The 14,395-nt window shown below is 41.0% G+C and overlaps 10 non-coding genes across 10 annotated transcripts; all 10 read left to right on the forward strand.

Moving 5' to 3' along the window:
- The first annotated feature begins 24 nt into the window (after positions 1-24).
- On the forward strand, positions 25-96 carry trnae-cuc (transfer RNA glutamic acid (anticodon CUC)). Its single transcript has one exon. It is a non-coding gene; the product is annotated as a tRNA-Glu (tRNA).
- Positions 97-632: 536 nt separating this feature from the next.
- On the forward strand, positions 633-704 carry trnae-cuc (transfer RNA glutamic acid (anticodon CUC)). Its single transcript has one exon. It is a non-coding gene; the product is annotated as a tRNA-Glu (tRNA).
- Positions 705-1,649: 945 nt separating this feature from the next.
- trnae-cuc (transfer RNA glutamic acid (anticodon CUC)) lies at positions 1,650-1,721 on the forward strand. The gene has a single exon. It is a non-coding gene; the product is annotated as a tRNA-Glu (tRNA).
- Positions 1,722-2,258: 537 nt separating this feature from the next.
- Positions 2,259-2,330, forward strand: trnae-cuc (transfer RNA glutamic acid (anticodon CUC)). Its single transcript has one exon. It is a non-coding gene; the product is annotated as a tRNA-Glu (tRNA).
- A 536-nt stretch (positions 2,331-2,866) lies between these two features.
- trnae-cuc (transfer RNA glutamic acid (anticodon CUC)) lies at positions 2,867-2,938 on the forward strand. Its single transcript has one exon. It is a non-coding gene; the product is annotated as a tRNA-Glu (tRNA).
- Positions 2,939-4,492: 1,554 nt separating this feature from the next.
- trnae-cuc (transfer RNA glutamic acid (anticodon CUC)) lies at positions 4,493-4,564 on the forward strand. Its single transcript has one exon. It is a non-coding gene; the product is annotated as a tRNA-Glu (tRNA).
- A 945-nt stretch (positions 4,565-5,509) lies between these two features.
- trnae-cuc (transfer RNA glutamic acid (anticodon CUC)) lies at positions 5,510-5,581 on the forward strand. Its single transcript has one exon. It is a non-coding gene; the product is annotated as a tRNA-Glu (tRNA).
- A 2,627-nt stretch (positions 5,582-8,208) lies between these two features.
- trnae-cuc (transfer RNA glutamic acid (anticodon CUC)) lies at positions 8,209-8,280 on the forward strand. The gene has a single exon. It is a non-coding gene; the product is annotated as a tRNA-Glu (tRNA).
- A 945-nt stretch (positions 8,281-9,225) lies between these two features.
- Positions 9,226-9,297, forward strand: trnae-cuc (transfer RNA glutamic acid (anticodon CUC)). Its single transcript has one exon. It is a non-coding gene; the product is annotated as a tRNA-Glu (tRNA).
- Positions 9,298-11,924: 2,627 nt separating this feature from the next.
- On the forward strand, positions 11,925-11,996 carry trnae-cuc (transfer RNA glutamic acid (anticodon CUC)). Its single transcript has one exon. It is a non-coding gene; the product is annotated as a tRNA-Glu (tRNA).
- The last annotated feature ends 2,399 nt before the right edge of the window (positions 11,997-14,395 follow it).

Genomic DNA, 14,395 nt, shown 5'->3' on the forward strand with positions numbered 1-14,395 from the left:
AAACAATTTGAATTGCAGTATCCTTCCCTGGTTGTCTAGTGGTTAGGATTCGGCGCTCTCACCGCCGCGGCCCGGGTTCGATTCCCGGTCAGGGAATATCAGTACCACTTCAAATTACAAAACGATTTGCCCTGCAGTGTCCTTCTGAGGTCTACATTTTATTTCTGAGGTCTTGGCTGATTTCTTTTGAAAATCCCATGATCTCAAGCAAAGAGGCACTGAGTTTGAAGGCAGGCCATGAAATACATCTACAGGTACACCTCCAATTGACTCAAATTATGTCAATTAGCCTATCAGAAGATTCTAAAGCCAGGACATCATTTTTGGTCATTGTCCAAGTTGTTTAAAGGCACAGCCAACCTAGTGTTTGTAAACTTCTGACCCACTGGATTTGTGATACACTGAATTATAAGTGAAATAATCTGTCTGTAAACAAATTTTGGAAAAATTACTTGTGTCATGCACAAAGTAGATGTCCTAACCGACTTGCCAAAACTATAGTTTGTTAACAAGAAATGTGTGGAATGGTTGACAAACGAGTTTTAATGACTCCAACCTAAGTGTATGTAAACTTCAGACTTCAACTGTATGTACCATTTCAAATTGTGAAACAATTTGAATTGCAGTATCCTTCCCTGGTTGTCTAGTGGTTAGGATTCGGCGCTCTCACCGCCGCGGCCCGGGTTCGATTCCCGGTCAGGGAATTTCAGTACCACTTCATATTACAAAACGATTTACCCTGCAGTGTCCTTCTGAGGTCTACATTTTATTTCTGAGGTCTTGGCTGATTTCTTTTGAAAATCCCATGATCTCAAGCAAAGAGGCACTGAGTTTGAAGGCAGGCCATGAAATACATCTACAGGTACACCTCCAATTGACTCAAATTATGTCAATTAGCCTATCAGAAGATTCTAAAGCCAGGACATCATTTTTGGTCATTGTCCAAGTTGTTTAAAGGCACAGCCAACCTAGTGTTTGTAAACTTCTGACCCACTGGATTTGTGATACACTGAATTATAAGTGAAATAATCTGTCTGTAAACAAATTTTGGAAAAATTACCTGTGTCATGCACAAAGTAGATGTCCTAACCGACTTGCCAAAACTATAGTTTGTTAACAAGAAATGTGTGGAATGGTTGACAAACGAGTTTTAATGACTCCAACCTAAGTGTATGTAAACTTCAGACTTCAACTGTATGTACCATTTCAAATTATGAAACAATTTGAGTTGCAGTATCCTTCCCTGGTTGTCTGGTGGTTAGGATTCTGCGGTCTCACTGCCGCGGCCCGGGTTCGATTCCCGGGCAGGGAATATCAGTACCACTTCAAATTACAAAACGATTTGCGCTGCAGTGTCCTTCTGAGGTCTACATTTTATATCTGAGGTCTTGGCTGATTTCTTTTGAAAATCCCATGATCTCAAGCAAAGAGGCACTGAGTTTGAAGGCAGGCCATGAAATACATCTACAGGTACACCTCCAATTGACTCAAATTATGTCAAATAGCCTATCAGAAGATTCTAAAGCCAGGACATCATTTTTGGTCATTGTCCAAGTTGTTTAAAGGCACAGCCAAACTAGTGTTTGTAAACTTCTGACCCACTGTATGTACCATTTCAAATTGTGGACCAATTTGCACTGCAGTATCCTTCCCTGGTGGTCTAGTGGTTAGGATTCGGCGCTCTCACCGCCGCGGCCCGGGTTCGATTCCCGGTCAGGGAATAACAGTACCTCTTCAAATTACAAAACAATTTGCCCTGCAGTGTCCTTCTGAGGTCGTACATTTTATATCTGAGGTCTTGGCTGATTTCTTTTGAAAATCCCATGATCTCAAGCAAAGAGGCACTGAGTTTGAAGGCAGGCCATGAAATACATCTACAGGTACACCTCCAATTGACTCAAATTATGTCAATTAGCCTATCAGAAGATTCTAAAGCCAGGACATCATTTTTGGTCATTGTCCAAGTTGTTTAAAGGCACAGCCAACCTAGTGTTTGTAAACTTCTGACCCACTGGATTTGTGATACACTGAATTATAAGTGAAATAATCTGTCTGTAAACAAATTTTGGAAAAATTACTTGTGTCATGCACAAAGTAGATGTCCTAACCGACTTGCCAAAACTATAGTTTGTTAACAAGAAATGTGTGGAATGGTTGACAAACGAGTTTTAATGACTCCAACCTAAGTGTATGTAAACTTCAGACTTCAACTGTATGTACCATTTCAAATTGTGAAACAATTTGAATTGCAGTATCCTTCCCTGGTTGTCTAGTGGTTAGGATTCGGCGCTCTCACCGCCGCGGCCCGGGTTCGATTCCCGGTCAGGGAATTTCAGTACCACTTCAAATTACAAAACGATTTGCCCTGCAGTGTCCTTCTGAGGTCTACATTTTATTTCTGAGGTCTTGGCTGATTTCTTTTGAAAATCCCATGATCTCAAGCAAAGAGGCACTGAGTTTGAAGGCAGGCCATGAAATACATCTACAGGTACACCTCCAATTGACTCAAATTATGTCAATTAGCCTATCAGAAGATTCTAAAGCCAGGACATCATTTTTGGTCATTGTCCAAGTTGTTTAAAGGCACAGCCAACCTAGTGTTTGTAAACTTCTGACCCACTGGATTTGTGATACACTGAATTATAAGTGAAATAATCTGTCTGTAAACAAATTTTGGAAAAATTACTTGTGTCATGCACAAAGTAGATGTCCTAACCGACTTGCCAAAACTATAGTTTGTTAACAAGAAATGTGTGGAATGGTTGACAAACGAGTTTTAATGACTCCAACCTAAGTGTATGTAAACTTCAGACTTCAACTGTATGTACCATTTCAAATTGTGAAACAATTTGAATTGCAGTATCCTTCCCTGGTTGTCTAGTGGTTAGGATTCGGCGCTCTCACCGCCGCGGCCCGGGTTCGATTCCCGGTCAGGGAATTTCAGTACCACTTCAAATTACAAAACGATTTGCCCTGCAGTGTCCTTCTGAGGTCTACATTTTATTTCTGAGGTCTTGGCTGATTTCTTTTGAAAATCCCATGATCTCAAGCAAAGAGGCACTGAGTTTGAAGGCAGGCCATGAAATACATCTACAGGTACACCTCCAATTGACTCAAATTATGTCAATTAGCCTATCAGAAGATTCTAAAGCCAGGACATCATTTTTGGTCATTGTCCAAGTTGTTTAAAGGCACAGCCAACCTAGTGTTTGTAAACTTCTGACCCACTGGATTTGTGATACACTGAATTATAAGTGAAATAATCTGTCTGTAAACAAATTTTGGAAAAATTACTTGTGTCATGCACAAAGTAGATGTCCTAACCGACTTGCCAAAACTATAGTTTGTTAACAAGAAATGTGTGGAATGGTTGACAAACGAGTTTTAATGACTCCAACCTAAGTGTATGTAAACTTCAGACTTCAACTGTATGTACCATTTCAAATTGTGAAACAATTTGAATTGCAGTATCCTTCCCTGGTTGTCTAGTGGTTAGGATTCGGCGCTCTCACCGCCGCGGCCCGAGTTCGATTCCCGGTCAGGGAATTTCAGTACCACTTCAAATTACAAAACGATTTGCCCTGCAGTGTCCTTCTGAGGTCTACATTTTATTTCTGAGGTCTTGGCTGATTTCTTTTGAAAATCCCATGATCTCAAGCAAAGAGGCACTGAGTTTGAAGGCAGGCCATGAAATACATCTACAGGTACACCTCCAATTGACTCAAATTATGTCAATTAGCCTATCAGAAGATTCTAAAGCCAGGACATCATTTTTGGTCATTGTCCAAGTTGTTTAAAGGCACAGCCAACCTAGTGTTTGTAAACTTCTGACCCACTGGATTTGTGATACACTGAATTATAAGTGAAATAATCTGTCTGTAAACAAATTTTGGAAAAATTACTTGTGTCATGCACAAAGTAGAAGTCCTAACCGACTTGCCAAAACTATAGTTTGTTAACAAGAAATGTGTGGAATGGTTGACAAACGAGTTTTAATGACTCCAACCTAAGTGTATGTAAACTTCAGACTTCAACTGTATGTACCATTTCAAATTATGAAACAATTTGAGTTGCAGTATCCTTCCCTGGTTGTCTAGTGGTTAGGATTCTGCGCTCTCACCGCCGCGGCCCGGGTTCGATTCCCGGGCAGGGAATATCAGTACCACTTCAAATTACAAAACGATTTGCGCTGCAGTCTCCTTCTGAGGTCTACATTTTATATCTGAGGTCTTGGCTGATTTCTTTTGAAAATCCCATGATCTCAAGATAGAGGCACTGAGTTTGAAGGCAGGCCATGAAATACATCTACAGGTACACCTCCAATTGACTCAAATTATGTCAATTAGCCTATCAGAAGATTCTAAAGCCAGGACATCATTTTTGGTCATTGTCCAAGTTGTTTAAAGGCACAGCCAAACTAGTGTTTGTAAACTTCAAACTTCAACTGTATGTACCATTTCAAATTGTGGACCAATTTGAACTGCAGTATCCTTCCCTGGTGGTCTAGTGGTTAGGATTTGGCGCTCTCATCGCCGCGGCCCGGGTTCGATTCCCGGTCAGGGAATATCATTATCACTTCAAATTACAAAACGATTTTCCCTGCAGTGTCCTTCTGAGGTCAACATTTTATATCTGAGGTCTTGGCTGATTTCTTTTGAAAATCCCATGATCTCAAGCAAAGAGGCACTGAGTTTGAAGGCAGGCCATGAAATACATCTACAGGTACACCTCCAATTGACTCAAATTATGTCAATTAGCCTATCAGAAGGTTCTAAAGCCAGGACATCATTTTTGGTCATTGTCCAAGTTGTTTAAAGGCACAGCCAACCTAGTGTTTGTAAACTTCTGACCCACTGGATTTGTGATACACTGAATTATAAGTGAAATAATCTGTCTGTAAACAAATTTTGGAAAAATTACTTGTGTCATGCACAAAGTAGATGTCCTAACCGACTTGCCAAAACTATAGTTTGTTAACAAGAAATGTGTGGAATGGTTGACAAATGAGTTTTAATGACTCCAACCTAAGTGTATGTAAACTTCAGACTTCAACTGTATGTACCATTTCAAATTATGAAACAATTTGAATTGCAGTATCCTTCCCTGGTTGTCTAGTGGTTAGGATTCAGCGCTCTCACCGCCGCGGCCCGGGTTCGATTCCCGGGCAGGGAATATCAGTACCACTTCAAGTTACAAAACGATTTGCCCTGCAGTGTCCTTCTGAGGTCTACATTTTATTTCTGAGGTCTTGGCTGATTTCTTTTGAAAATCCCATGATCTCAAGCAAAGAGGCACTGAGTTTGAAGGCAGGCCATGAAATACATCTACAGGTACACCTCCAATTGACTCAAATTATGTCAATTAGCCTATCAGAAGATTCTAAAGCCAGGACATCATTTTTGGTCATTGTCCAAGTTGTTTAAATGCACAGCCAAACTAGTGTTTGTAAACTTCTGACCCACTGTATGTACCATTTCAAACTGTGGACCAATTTGCACTGCAGTATCCTTCCCTGGTGGTCTAGTGGTTAGGATTCGGCGCTCTCACCGCCGCGGCCCGGGTTCGATTCCCGGTCAGGGAACTTCTCTTTTGCGACTTGTTTACTTGTGCAACCTGTCACAATGAATTTAGTAGGTTATTGCACATACGTACCACTTCAAATTACAAAACCATTTGCCCTGCAGTGTCCTTCCCTGGTGTTCTAGTTGTGCACCAGTCTCTCCTGCAGCAAAGCACCCCCACAACATGATGCTGCCACCCCTGTGCTTCACGGTTGGGATGGTGTTCTTCGGCTTGTAAGACACCCCCTTTCTCCTCCAAACACAACAATGGTCAATATGGCCAAACACTTCTATTTTTGTTTCATCAGACCAGAGGGCATTTCTCCAAAAAGTAGGATCTTTGTCCCCAAACTGTAGTCTGGCATTTTCAGGTTATGTCGATATAGGACTCGTTTCACTGTAGATACTTCTGTATCTGTTTCCTCCAGCATCTTCACAAGGTCCTTTGCTGTTGTTTTGCATACTATTGCTTGTACAGAGGAACGTGGTACCTTCAGGCGTTTGGAAATTGCTCCCAAGGATGAACCAGACTTGTGGACGTCTACATTTTATTTCTGAGGTCTTGGCTGATTTCTTTTGAAAATCCCATGATCTCAAGCAAAGAGGCACTGAGTTTGAAGGCAGGCCATGAAATACATCTACAGGTACACCTCCAATTGACTCAAATTATGTCAATTAGCCTATCAGAAGATTCTAAAGCCAGGACATCATGTTTGGTCATTGTCCAAGTTGTTTAAAGGCACAGCCAACCTAGTGTTTGTAAACTTCTGACCCACTGGATTTGTGATACACTGAATTATAAGTGAAATAATCTGTCTGTAAACAAATTTTGGAAAAATTACTTGTGTCATGCACAAAGTAGAAGTCCTAACCGACTTGCCAAAACTATAGTTTGTTAACAAGAAATGTGTGGAATGGTTGACAAATGAGTTTTAATGACTCCAACCTAAGTGTATGTAAACTTCAGACTTCAACTGTATGTACCATTTCAAATTATGAAACAATTTGAATTGCAGTATCCTTCCCTGGTTGTCTAGTGGTTAGGATTCGGCGCTCTCACCGCCGCGGCCCGGGTTCGATTCCCGGTCAAGGAATATCAGTACCACTTCAAGTTACAAAACGATTTGCCCAGCAGTGTCCTTCTGAGGTCTACATTTTATTTCTGAGGTCTTGGCTGATTTCTTTTGAAAATCCCATGATCTCAAGCAAAGAGGCACTGAGTTTGAAGGCAGGCCATGAAATACATCTACAGGTACACCTCCAATTGACTCAAATTATGTCAATTAGCCTATCAGAAGATTCAAAGCCAGGACATCATTTTTGGTCATTGTCCAAGTTGTTTAAAGGCACAGCCAACCTAGTGTTTGTAAACTTCTGACCCACTGGATTTGTGATACACTGAATTATAAGTGAAATAATCTGTCTGTAAACAAATTTTGGAAAAATTACTTGTGTCATGCACAAAGTAGATGTCCTAACCGACTTGCCAAAACTATAGTTTGTTAACAAGAAATGTGTGGAATGGTTGACAAACGAGTTTTAATGACTCCAACCTAAGTGTATGTAAACTTCAGACTTCAACTGTATGTACCATTTCAAATTGTGAAACAATTTGAATTGCAGTATCCTTCCCTGGTTGTCTAGTGGTTAGGATTCGGCGCTCTCACCGCCGCGGCCCGAGTTCGATTCCCGGTCAGGGAATTTCAGTACCACTTCAAATTACAAAACGATTTGCCCTGCAGTGTCCTTCTGAGGTCTACATTTTATTTCTGAGGTCTTGGCTGATTTCTTTTGAAAATCCCATGATCTCAAGCAAAGAGGCACTGAGTTTGAAGGCAGGCCATGAAATACATCTACAGGTACACCTCCAATTGACTCAAATTATGTCAATTAGCCTATCAGAAGATTCTAAAGCCAGGACATCATTTTTGGTCATTGTCCAAGTTGTTTAAAGGCACAGCCAACCTAGTGTTTGTAAACTTCTGACCCACTGGATTTGTGATACACTGAATTATAAGTGAAATAATCTGTCTGTAAACAAATTTTGGAAAAATTACTTGTGTCATGCACAAAGTAGAAGTCCTAACCGACTTGCCAAAACTATAGTTTGTTAACAAGAAATGTGTGGAATGGTTGACAAACGAGTTTTAATGACTCCAACCTAAGTGTATGTAAACTTCAGACTTCAACTGTATGTACCATTTCAAATTATGAAACAATTTGAGTTGCAGTATCCTTCCCTGGTTGTCTAGTGGTTAGGATTCTGCGCTCTCACCGCCGCGGCCCGGGTTCGATTCCCGGGCAGGGAATATCAGTACCACTTCAAATTACAAAACGATTTGCGCTGCAGTCTCCTTCTGAGGTCTACATTTTATATCTGAGGTCTTGGCTGATTTCTTTTGAAAATCCCATGATCTCAAGATAGAGGCACTGAGTTTGAAGGCAGGCCATGAAATACATCTACAGGTACACCTCCAATTGACTCAAATTATGTCAATTAGCCTATCAGAAGATTCTAAAGCCAGGACATCATTTTTGGTCATTGTCCAAGTTGTTTAAAGGCACAGCCAAACTAGTGTTTGTAAACTTCAAACTTCAACTGTATGTACCATTTCAAATTGTGGACCAATTTGAACTGCAGTATCCTTCCCTGGTGGTCTAGTGGTTAGGATTTGGCGCTCTCATCGCCGCGGCCCGGGTTCGATTCCCGGTCAGGGAATATCATTATCACTTCAAATTACAAAACGATTTTCCCTGCAGTGTCCTTCTGAGGTCAACATTTTATATCTGAGGTCTTGGCTGATTTCTTTTGAAAATCCCATGATCTCAAGCAAAGAGGCACTGAGTTTGAAGGCAGGCCATGAAATACATCTACAGGTACACCTCCAATTGACTCAAATTATGTCAATTAGCCTATCAGAAGGTTCTAAAGCCAGGACATCATTTTTGGTCATTGTCCAAGTTGTTTAAAGGCACAGCCAACCTAGTGTTTGTAAACTTCTGACCCACTGGATTTGTGATACACTGAATTATAAGTGAAATAATCTGTCTGTAAACAAATTTTGGAAAAATTACTTGTGTCATGCACAAAGTAGATGTCCTAACCGACTTGCCAAAACTATAGTTTGTTAACAAGAAATGTGTGGAATGGTTGACAAATGAGTTTTAATGACTCCAACCTAAGTGTATGTAAACTTCAGACTTCAACTGTATGTACCATTTCAAATTATGAAACAATTTGAATTGCAGTATCCTTCCCTGGTTGTCTAGTGGTTAGGATTCAGCGCTCTCACCGCCGCGGCCCGGGTTCGATTCCCGGGCAGGGAATATCAGTACCACTTCAAGTTACAAAACGATTTGCCCTGCAGTGTCCTTCTGAGGTCTACATTTTATTTCTGAGGTCTTGGCTGATTTCTTTTGAAAATCCCATGATCTCAAGCAAAGAGGCACTGAGTTTGAAGGCAGGCCATGAAATACATCTACAGGTACACCTCCAATTGACTCAAATTATGTCAATTAGCCTATCAGAAGATTCTAAAGCCAGGACATCATTTTTGGTCATTGTCCAAGTTGTTTAAAGGCACAGCCAAACTAGTGTTTGTAAACTTCTGACCCACTGTATGTACCATTTCAAACTGTGGACCAATTTGCACTGCAGTATCCTTCCCTGGTGGTCTAGTGGTTAGGATTCGGCGCTCTCACCGCCGCGGCCCGGGTTCGATTCCCGGTCAGGGAACTTCTCTTTTGCGACTTGTTTACTTGTGCAACCTGTCACAATGAATTTAGTAGGTTATTGCACATACGTACCACTTCAAATTACAAAACCATTTGCCCTGCAGTGTCCTTCCCTGGTGTTCTAGTTGTGCACCAGTCTCTCCTGCAGCAAAGCACCCCCACAACATGATGCTGCCACCCCTGTGCTTCACGGTTGGGATGGTGTTCTTCGGCTTGTAAGACACCCCCTTTCTCCTCCAAACACAACAATGGTCAATATGGCCAAACACTTCTATTTTTGTTTCATCAGACCAGAGGGCATTTCTCCAAAAAGTAGGATCTTTGTCCCCAAACTGTAGTCTGGCATTTTCAGGTTATGTCGATATAGGACTCGTTTCACTGTAGATACTTCTGTATCTGTTTCCTCCAGCATCTTCACAAGGTCCTTTGCTGTTGTTTTGCATACTATTGCTTGTACAGAGGAACGTGGTACCTTCAGGCGTTTGGAAATTGCTCCCAAGGATGAACCAGACTTGTGGACGTCTACATTTTATTTCTGAGGTCTTGGCTGATTTCTTTTGAAAATCCCATGATCTCAAGCAAAGAGGCACTGAGTTTGAAGGCAGGCCATGAAATACATCTACAGGTACACCTCCAATTGACTCAAATTATGTCAATTAGCCTATCAGAAGATTCTAAAGCCAGGACATCATGTTTGGTCATTGTCCAAGTTGTTTAAAGGCACAGCCAACCTAGTGTTTGTAAACTTCTGACCCACTGGATTTGTGATACACTGAATTATAAGTGAAATAATCTGTCTGTAAACAAATTTTGGAAAAATTACTTGTGTCATGCACAAAGTAGAAGTCCTAACCGACTTGCCAAAACTATAGTTTGTTAACAAGAAATGTGTGGAATGGTTGACAAATGAGTTTTAATGACTCCAACCTAAGTGTATGTAAACTTCAGACTTCAACTGTATGTACCATTTCAAATTATGAAACAATTTGAATTGCAGTATCCTTCCCTGGTTGTCTAGTGGTTAGGATTCGGCGCTCTCACAGCCGCGGCCCGGGTTCGATTCCCTGTCAAGGAATATCAGTACCACTTCAAGTTACAAAACGATTTGCCCAGCAGTGTCCTTCTGAGGTCTACATTTTATTTCTGAGGTCTTGGCTGATTTCTTTTGAAAATCCCATGATCTCAAGCAAAGAGGCACTGAGTTTGAAGGCAGGCCATGAAATACATCTACAGGTACACCTCCAATTGACTCAAATTATGTCAATTAGCCTATCAGAAGATTCAAAGCCAGGACATCATTTTTGGTCATTGTCCAAGTTGTTTAAAGGCACAGCCAACCTAGTGTTTGTAAACTTCTGACCCACTGGATTTGTGATACACTGAATTATAAGTGAAATAATCTGTCTGTAAACAAATTTTGGAAAAATTACTTGTGTCATGCACAAAGTAGATGTCCTAACCGACTTGCCAAAACTATAGTTTGTTAACAAGAAATGTGTGGAATGGTTGACAAACGAGTTTTAATGACTCCAACCTAAGTGTATGTAAACTTCAGACTTCAACTGTATGTACCATTTCAAATTGTGAAACAATTTGAATTGCAGTATCCTTCCCTGGTTGTCTAGTGGTTAGGATTCGGCGCTCTCACCGCCGCGGCCCGAGTTCGATTCCCGGTCAGGGAATTTCAGTACCACTTCAAATTACAAAACGATTTGCCCTGCAGTGTCCTTCTGAGGTCTACATTTTATTTCTGAGGTCTTGGCTGATTTCTTTTGAAAATCCCATGATCTCAAGCAAAGAGGCACTGAGTTTGAAGGCAGGCCATGAAATACATCTACAGGTACACCTCCAATTGACTCAAATTATGTCAATTAGCCTATCAGAAGATTCTAAAGCCAGGACATCATTTTTGGTCATTGTCCAAGTTGTTTAAAGGCACAGCCAACCTAGTGTTTGTAAACTTCTGACCCACTGGATTTGTGATACACTGAATTATAAGTGAAATAATCTGTCTGTAAACAAATTTTGGAAAAATTACTTGTGTCATGCACAAAGTAGAAGTCCTAACCGACTTGCCAAAACTATAGTTTGTTAACAAGAAATGTGTGGAATGGTTGACAAACGAGTTTTAATGACTCCAACCTAAGTGTATGTAAACTTCAGACTTCAACTGTATGTACCATTTCAAATTATGAAACAATTTGAGTTGCAGTATCCTTCCCTGGTTGTCTAGTGGTTAGGATTCTGCGCTCTCACCGCCGCGGCCCGGGTTCGATTCCCGGGCAGGGAATATCAGTACCACTTCAAATTACAAAACGATTTGCGCTGCAGTCTCCTTCTGAGGTCTACATTTTATATCTGAGGTCTTGGCTGATTTCTTTTGAAAATCCCATGATCTCAAGATAGAGGCACTGAGTTTGAAGGCAGGCCATGAAATACATCTACAGGTACACCTCCAATTGACTCAAATTATGTCAATTAGCCTATCAGAAGATTCTAAAGCCAGGACATCATTTTTGGTCATTGTCCAAGTTGTTTAAAGGCACAGCCAAACTAGTGTTTGTAAACTTCAAACTTCAACTGTATGTACCATTTCAAATTGTGGACCAATTTGAACTGCAGTATCCTTCCCTGGTGGTCTAGTGGTTAGGATTTGGCGCTCTCATCGCCGCGGCCCGGGTTCGATTCCCGGTCAGGGAATATCATTATCACTTCAAATTACAAAACGATTTTCCCTGCAGTGTCCTTCTGAGGTCAACATTTTATATCTGAGGTCTTGGCTGATTTCTTTTGAAAATCCCATGATCTCAAGCAAAGAGGCACTGAGTTTGAAGGCAGGCCATGAAATACATCTACAGGTACACCTCCAATTGACTCAAATTATGTCAATTAGCCTATCAGAAGGTTCTAAAGCCAGGACATCATTTTTGGTCATTGTCCAAGTTGTTTAAAGGCACAGCCAACCTAGTGTTTGTAAACTTCTGACCCACTGGATTTGTGATACACTGAATTATAAGTGAAATAATCTGTCTGTAAACAAATTTTGGAAAAATTACTTGTGTCATGCACAAAGTAGATGTCCTAACCGACTTGCCAAAACTATAGTTTGTTAACAAGAAATGTGTGGAATGGTTGACAAATGAGTTTTAATGACTCCAACCTAAGTGTATGTAAACTTCAGACTTCAACTGTATGTACCATTTCAAATTATGAAACAATTTGAATTGCAGTATCCTTCCCTGGTTGTCTAGTGGTTAGGATTCAGCGCTCTCACCGCCGCGGCCCGGGTTCGATTCCCGGGCAGGGAATATCAGTACCACTTCAAGTTACAAAACGATTTGCCCTGCAGTGTCCTTCTGAGGTCTACATTTTATTTCTGAGGTCTTGGCTGATTTCTTTTGAAAATCCCATGATCTCAAGCAAAGAGGCACTGAGTTTGAAGGCAGGCCATGAAATACATCTACAGGTACACCTCCAATTGACTCAAATTATGTCAATTAGCCTATCAGAAGATTCTAAAGCCAGGACATCATTTTTGGTCATTGTCCAAGTTGTTTAAAGGCACAGCCAAACTAGTGTTTGTAAACTTCTGACCCACTGTATGTACCATTTCAAACTTTGGACCAATTTGAACTGCAGTATCCTTCCCTGGTGGTCTAGTGGTTAGGATTCGGCGCTCTCACCGCCGCGGCCCGGGTTCGATTCCCAGTCAGGGAACTTCTCTTTTGCGACTTGTTTACTTGTGCAACCTGTCACAATGAATTTAGTAGGTTATTGCACATACGTACCACTTCAAATTACAAAACCATTTGCCCTGCAGTGTCCTTCCCTGGTGTTCTAGTTGTGCACCAGTCTCTCCTGCAGCAAAGCACCCCCACAACATGATGCTGCCACCCCTGTGCTTCACGGTTGGGATGGTGTTCTTCGGCTTGTAAGACACCCCCTTTCTCCTCCAAACACAACAATGGTCAATATGGCCAAACACTTCTATTTTTGTTTCATCAGACCAGAGGGCATTTCTCCAAAAAGTAGGATCTTTGTCCCCAAACTGTAGTCTGGCATTTTCAGGTTATGTCGATATAGGACTCGTTTCACTGTAGATACTTCTGTATCTGTTTCCTCCAGCATCTTCACAAGGTCCTTTGCTGTTGTTTTGCATACTATTGCTTGTACAGAGGAACGTGGTACCTTCAGGCGTTTGGAAATTGCTCCCAAGGATGAACCAGACTTGTGGACGTCTACATTTTATTTCTGAGGTCTTGGCTGATTTCTTTTGAAAATCCCATGATCTCAAGCAAAGAGGCACTGAGTTTGAAGGCAGGCCATGAAATACATCTACAGGTACACCTCCAATTGACTCAAATTATGTCAATTAGCCTATCAGAAGATTCTAAAGCCAGGACATCATGTTTGGTCATTGTCCAAGTTGTTTAAAGGCACAGCCAACCTAGTGTTTGTAAACTTCTGACCCACTGGATTTGTGATACACTGAATTATAAGTGAAATAATCTGTCTGTAAACAAATTTTGGAAAAATTACTTGTGTCATGCACAAAGTAGAAGTCCTAACCGACTTGCCAAAACTATAGTTTGTTAACAAGAAATGTGTGGAATGGTTGACAAATGAGTTTTAATGACTCCAACCTAAGTGTATGTAAACTTCAGACTTCAACTGTATGTACCATTTCAAATTATGAAACAATTTGAATTGCAGTATCCTTCCCTGGTTGTCTAGTGGTTAGGATTCGGCGCTCTCACCGCCGCGGCCCGGGTTCGATTCCCGGTCAAGGAATATCAGTACCACTTCAAGTTACAAAACGATTTGCCCAGCAGTGTCCTTCTGAGGTCTACATTTTATTTCTGAGGTCTTGGCTGATTTCTTTTGAAAATCCCATGATCTCAAGCAAAGAGGCACTGAGTTTGAAGGCAGGCCATGAAATACATCTACAGGTACACCTCCAATTGACTCAAATTATGTCAATTAGCCTATCAGAAGATTCTAAAGCCAGGACATCATTTTTGGTCATTGTCCAAGTTGTTTAAAGGCACAGCCAAACTAGTGTTTGTAAACTTCTGACCCACTGTATGTACCATTTCAAA

Source organism: Salvelinus fontinalis, unplaced genomic scaffold (assembly GCF_029448725.1).
Source record: "Salvelinus fontinalis isolate EN_2023a unplaced genomic scaffold, ASM2944872v1 scaffold_0162, whole genome shotgun sequence".
Classification (NCBI taxonomy): domain Eukaryota; kingdom Metazoa; phylum Chordata; class Actinopteri; order Salmoniformes; family Salmonidae; genus Salvelinus; species Salvelinus fontinalis.